Here is a 7172-nt window from a genome sequence, read left to right as displayed (position 1 = left end):
TGGCTTTTGGTAGCTCACGTTTGTCACATCTAAATAAGCACTGGCCCACCCNATGTGTGACACGGAAACTTTCCATTGTGATCACAAAATACAGTGAATGCTGCTGCCGAGTGCCATCCAGCGGAAAGCACTCGATTGCAGCAATCTTCAATATGGGAAACGGCGTGTCAAACCTTAGTAACTGTGTGTGACAAGTTTCAACTTGTTCAGTGCAGTCAGGCGGGTGTGAGAGGTGTGTTTTAAAGCGTGCAGTAAAGTATCCTCCATCATGACAACGCTCCATGCCACACATCACTTCTGGTACGGCAATTTCTGTCAAATAAAAACGTTACAGTGTGTCCTCATTCACCTTATTCCCTGGATCTGGCACCGTGCGACTTCTGGCTCTTCCCCAAAGTCAAAATGATTCAGGACATAGAAGCAGCCATGACAGCACAACTAAAGACACTCACGGAAGAGGACTTCCAGAACTGTTTCAGAAAGTGGCAAGAACGATGGGATAAGTATGTTTGAAGCAAAGCAAGGGGGAGTATTTTGAGGGGAATTAATAGCAATGTATCTTTTACTGTAATACGTTTTTTATTACCATATTGTTTAATCACACCTCATAATATACATTTAAGTAAATAACTCCTTATAAATATTATGTATTTATTCATAATCCCCTTCTTCAGGTACTTAGATTTAAGAAGTGTTGAACATAATTAGTAGTCTGGCATTTAGTAGGATATGAGCTCCATGAGAATGAAGGTTTCTATTTGATATGCACATTGCTTATCTCTTGCTGATAGAACAGTACCTGGCACAGCAGGTGCTCAGTAAATATGTTATGTGATTGTGGAGGGTGTATGTGGATTCAAGGGCTAGCTCCACCTCAAACTGTGACCCTGGAAAGTTACTTGATCACCAAAAATCTCACTTATTCATTTGTAAATGGAGATAATCCAATCCAATAANGTTTCTAATCAGGCCATGTGCTTCTGTGGTCCTGGCTTATGGTAGCTGGGAAGATAGGAGGATTACTAAAGAGGAAAACCTCTGTCAAGAAGCACTTGTTTTGTTGCTTAATACTCACTACACCATGGTTAAATGGTTATGTAACAAGTTATGTACAACATGAGAACTGACAAATATTGGGTTGCTGGAAGAATCATGATGCGCTTTTGCAACAAAAAACATAGAAAAAATATGTCATGACTTTTCCGACAACCCAATACCTTTCTAGAAGTCAACTGTGGGGAATTCCTTCAGGGAAGAAATGTATCACACACTTAGTTTAATCAAAGCAGAGAAAGGGATTGCTTGAATGTTTCAAACATCCTCAGTCACCACTGTCTGTTATCAAAGGGTCAATGTTCATACAGTTTATACTTATACACTACTGCAAATTTCAGATATATCCATACTTAGCCCCTTTCCTTGGTGACTTTGTTGAAAAAAACTAGCAGACGCATCATTGACAAAAATTTAGATTTTTAGAGACCACAGTGTTATTAATCTGGAATTCAGCTAGAAGCTAAAAACTGGACATTGAGAATAGCTGCAGGAAAAATATTTTTTAAAAAGTATCAAAATATTCTCTGAATTAAACTCATAGGACACCAGTTAATAAAAAAGACAATATTGGGGGCGGCCGGGTGGCTCAGTTGGTTAGAGCACATGCTCTGAACAACAAGGTTGCCGGTTCGATTCCCAAGTGGGCCAGTGAGCTGTGCCCTCCGCAACTAGATTGAAGACAACAACTTGAGCTGAGCTGCTACTGAGCTGGCCGGTGGGTGGCCAGATGGCTCAGTTGGTTAGAACGTGTGCTCTTAACAAGGTTGCCGGTTGGACTCCAACATGGATGGTGGGCTGCGCCCCCCGCAACTAGAGTGAAAACGAGGAATGGACTTGGAGTTAAGCTGCGCCCTCGACAACTAGATTGAAATAACCTACTTGACTTGGAGCTGNGGAAATATTCACAGTGATGAAAAGCAAGGACCTACAACCAAGATTACTCTACCCAGCAAAGCTATCATTTAGAATCGAAGGACAGATAAAGAGCTTCCCAGACAAGAAAACACTAAAAGAGTTCATCAACACCAAACCAGCATTATAGGAAATGTTAGAGGTACATATTTCAGAAGAAAAAAAATATGAATAATAAAATGGCAGTAACTACATATCTATCAATAATAACTTTCAATGTAAATGTTGTACCCAACCAAAAAATAGGGTAGCTGAATTGATAAGAAAACAAGACCCTTACGTATGCTATCTACTAGAGACTCACTTCAGATGGAAAGACACATATGGACTGAAAGTAAAGAGATGCAAAAAGATATTTTATGAATTTTTGTGATTATCATCTAAAAGCTTTAACAATCCCAGGGCTGCATGAAGTCTCATATAGAGGTTAAAATCAGCTACAGGTATGGAGATTTCAACTATTTGAATAATAATTAACATCAAACAACCATCAATTGTGAATATTGGTAAGGTGTGTTTGAGTACAGGGTAAATACTTGGGTGGGGTAATTAGGACAGCTGGAATTTCATGGCTATTACAGAGACTTGATACATTTCACCTCTTTCCATGAATCCAGTTATGGTGATTTGATTCCCAACATCCATTTTATTCCAAATAATTAGTTTTAGCCTGGCCAATAGACATGTGACCCAATCACTGGCACCAAAATGTGAAGGTTGTGGAGGATGGCTCTGGGAAAGGTATTTTCACTTCTAAGAGATACAAGGATAGATCCTTTTCCATTTGGACGTTGTGGTGTCTGGGTGTGAGGTCTGGAAATGCCTGAGCATGACTGCCCGGCCAACACACTGACAGCAGAGCGGAGATGAAAAGAACTACAGACTCTGAGGATATCTTTGAGGCCAACCCTAGATTCCATTAAACTCTGATCTTCCAACTACGAGACAAATTTTCCTTAGTATTTAAACCAGCTTGAGTTAGGTAAGCTGTTCTGTTACATGCAACTGAAAGTATCCTGATTTCCCCAGGCTGACTTCTTGGTAGGAAGTCAAGAGTTTTGGATGTTTGGTAAGTCAAAGAGAAACAGCCTAATCTGCTAGCAAGGAAGGGTTTCTCGGCTGGCAGTGCAATTTGAGAACACCGGAGCAAGAGAACTTTGTCACAAGATTGTGGAGGGAAAAACTGTTGACAAGCCTGGGGAATCCTGATAACCTTTCAAATAGATTGAAAATTAATTAGGTCCTGGGAACCTACTACATCAACTTTGAAGACATGTGTGAATGGGTCAAAATAAACCGGAGAAAATAACTCGAGTACAAGCCTCAGAGGCAGTGTTGTGGAAAGGGAAAATCTTGGATATTTCCTTTGGGAGAAATCCTGAAGGTCTGGAATAGTGATGTCATCAGCAGTCCTCCCCCCAAAAACTCAGCAGCACTCTAAGACTCTTGTGTCTGAAACATGTTCCCTGTCCTGAAACATGGGAGTCCAAGGAATTGAAGGAACTTGCCCCTTGGCTTCATGCTCTAGTCTATCCCAGTGTCCACTTACATCTCTGGCCACTCCTGCCTCCTTTGTGGGCTTACTTTGACTGATCCTTAATATATTCCCCCGAGGTTTTTGCTTTGCACCAGCACCCTGGGTAATACCAATCACTCTCATGGCTTCAGTTACCACCTATGTGCTGACAGCTCTGAAATCTCTCTAACCTAATTGTCTCCTGAGCAGACAGGTGTCCTCCATTAAAATTTCCCATAAGCACATCAAATTTAACACATCTAAACCTAACTCATTATATCCACCTCTTTCAGTGTTTGTTTCTTCTCTGTTCAAAATGTCGTTGAGGGCGGGCCGAGTGACATGTTGGTTAAGAGCTGGCTTGGGACGCCAGAGGGCCNGCAGACGGACCCAGCCTTTACCTTGTTGCTTTGGGTCCCTTGCTTTTACACGTAGCTTTCTAATTATGCCTCAATGCCCTATACCTCTTTTGGGGTGAGACATTATGCAGAAGCTACAAGCTTCCCTCCAAATCTCTCCTAGCCCTACTTTAATAGCTGCGCTGCAGCCTATCTTCCCTTCTCAAGCATTTAACATGACCTGTCTACAATTCCTCCCTGGATCAGAAAACAGACCCCATTGTCTGGGATCAGGAAACTCCCAGCAGAGCATCTCATCTAACTCCAGCACGGATTAGGCTGAAGGGCCCCCCTATTTTCCCTGTAAGCCTCAATACCCCATTAGCAGCAGGGAGGCTCTTCTTGGGCTTCAGCCAACTATCAACAAGTCCCTCAGGCATGGGCTTTTTTTTTAGAGATTTAATTGGGGAATTGGGGAAGAGGAACAGCCAAGTTGTTGTCCTTCAATCTTAGTTGTGGAGGGCTCAGCTAGCTCAGCTCCAAGTCCAGTCGCCATCTTGCCACCCGTCGGCTGAGCGGCTGCTCAGCTCAAGGTGCCATGTTAAGTCTTAGTTGTGGGTGGGCGTACCATCCCATGCGGGAGTCCAGCCGGCAACCTTGTTGTTAGGAGCACGTGCTCTCACCAGCTGAGCCATCCTGCCACCTGTTGGCAGCTCAGCGGCAGCTCAGCTCGGGTGCAGCTCACTGGCCCATGTGGGAATTGAACCGGCAACACTGTTGCTCAGAGCTTGTGCTCTTAATCAACGGAGCCACTCGGCCAGCCCCAGGCATGGGCTTTTAATTCCCTGCAATTCTCCCTGTAATATACCCATTTTACCAGTCAAAAAGCCATCTGGGCAGTACTGGTTAGTTCAAGACTTGAGTATTAATGAGGCAGTAATTCTTATACCCTACTGGGAGTAATCCCCTCAGGGACTAAATGGTTCACTGTTCTGAACTTAAAGGATGCCTTCTTTTGTATTCCACTAGCTCAATCTCAATTTTTATTTGCTTTCACCTGGACGGATGCCCACACTCCGTCCGCAGCCAATATACTTGGACTGCCCTATCACAAGGCTTCCAAGACAGTCCTCACCTTTTTGGCCAGGCTCTAACTGGACACTTGAGGGACCTTTCCCTCCCCGGGGCTTCTATCCTCCAATATATTGATAACCTCCTTATTTGTAGCCTGGACAACAAAAGTTCAGATCAGCATATAATAACAACTTTAAATTTTCTAGCAGAATGGGCGTATCGGCCCCTAAGGCCCAGATTTCCCAACAAGAAGTAACTTACTTAGAAGACCAAGCCTCTAGACTTAGGGGAAAGGCAGTCCATCCCCAGGCTGACACTTGGTCTTGGGCCTCCTGGCTTCTGCCTCTCGCGAGCTTTCTTGTTTCTTTTCTCCTAATACTAACCTTTGGCCCCTGCATCCTTAATCTACTAACAAAGCTTATTTCATCTCGCTTACAGACATTTAAACACCAACTCCTCCTCCACAACCAGATTATGCTCCTGCAAGGCATCCAGCCCACCCCCACAAGTAGTCCCATAGACCAGAGCTCCAGCCTCCATCCTGGAGCCCCCAGCTCGGTCTGCTACCTGGATTTTCCGAGGCCCAGTTGCTCTCCATCCCTGACGGGGAATCTCTTAGGTAGGGACAGCTCTACGCCCCTACCTAGCTCTGAAGCAGTTATGGAAGATGGACACTCATCCTAATTTCCAAAGATTTTTCATTGCTGATCAGAGATGGGGGAATGATGAAACAAGTAAAGAGTTAATGGGAGCAGGCTTGTGAGCTAACAGGAAGAGCTAAACATTAACTGCTTGGCTCTAACTCCCCTGGCCAGCACTGCACCAAAAGCTGACAAGCACCTTACATCCATCATAGGTGAGCACAGAACAGTTTCCANGCTCCGGCTCAGACCACCTAGCAGCCCCGCCCCTGCAGCCACAACGCCGAGATGGCCACAGGGTTGACATGGCCAATCAGGGGCCTCGCGAGAGAGCGCCTCTTTCCGCCAGCCAATGGGAGAGCCAGACGGCGCGTGGCTCTATCCGAGGAGCCAATCAGCACACGGAAAGAAAAGACCCTCACAGGACTGGGGGGCAGGGCTGCCAGGCCAGCTGGGGGAAGCTGGATGCGCCTGGTTCTGAGGGTCCCAGGGGTCGCCGCGGGCGCGCCAACCTCGCCAGCCACTCACCTATGGCGGTCCGCACCGCCGAGACGATGACCACGGCGTCCGAGCCTGCACTCATCCTACCACAGGACCACCTCACGCGTCGCTGTTGTCCGGTGCTGCTCGCGAGTGAGGCACAGCCTTTCCCCGCCGCTGATACACTACACCGCGGGGCGGAACTGCAGGTCGCCCCGCCCACCGTCCCGCGTTGCGCAGGCGCGAGGGCCAGGCGGGAGGAGCCCGGCAGTGCGGAACCGAGGCAGAGGGCGGGACCCCAGAACCCGCGGCCGAGACACGCACACCTCTCCCCTTCATCTCAGACCCTTTGGGGAACACCCCAGTGTTGTATTTTCTGTCATGACATTTTTTTTCAACTTAGTGTTTTTCGAGTCAGTGAAAAGTGGGGGTGACAGTATCCCGCGTTCAGCCCAGGACCGGAATCCCGCTGGCGAAAATGTGCGAATCCTACCACCTGCGGGCCTGCGGACGGTTCAGATGTGTGATTTTGCTCTCGTGGCTTCCAAAGCGCGTCCACGTTTTCCCTGGGGGCCCGTAATCATTCTCGTTAGGGGTTAACTTGGTTCTCCTCTGTGTAGACCCGCAGGAGGACGCCGTGCCCTTCTGGTGGGGTGGGCACCACTTGGCTGTCTTATCCTGGAATCAGCTTTAGGTGAAGCCGGACTTTCCATGTCCCACAAGTGAAAAGGGTTCCCTCTGGCTGACAGTTTGGACGAGCTGTACAAGAGGAGCATATGATAAATGTCGGGGAACAGGCGAGTCACCTTGGCTGCACTCTTCGTGAGCACCGGCTGGACACAGAAGCGTCCGCCACTTTAAAAAGCCTCCCGTGAATGGGTAACCTGCCCGCGGCCCGGGACTCGGACTAGGTCCCGCCAGGCGCAAGACGAAGACCCGCTCGTCCGACAGGCACACAAGGCAAAGACGCACAGTGTCCCTCCCCGCTGGCCACTCCCTGTGGTTCTTTTCGTGCCTCGCTCCGTCTCTGATCTCCGTCGCCGCTTCCACCGGTCCACCGGCCGTTGGTCTTAAGTGATTCGCCTTGAGGCGTCCGTGGGGTGCCGGGAATTCCACGGGCCAATACCCTTGCGGGACCTTAGGTGTGGAGGGGAC

Source organism: Hipposideros armiger, unplaced genomic scaffold (genome assembly GCF_001890085.2).
Source record: "Hipposideros armiger isolate ML-2016 unplaced genomic scaffold, ASM189008v1 scaffold_404, whole genome shotgun sequence".
In the NCBI taxonomy this organism is placed as follows: domain Eukaryota; kingdom Metazoa; phylum Chordata; class Mammalia; order Chiroptera; family Hipposideridae; genus Hipposideros; species Hipposideros armiger.
Note: the sequence above shows the minus strand (reverse complement) of the source record.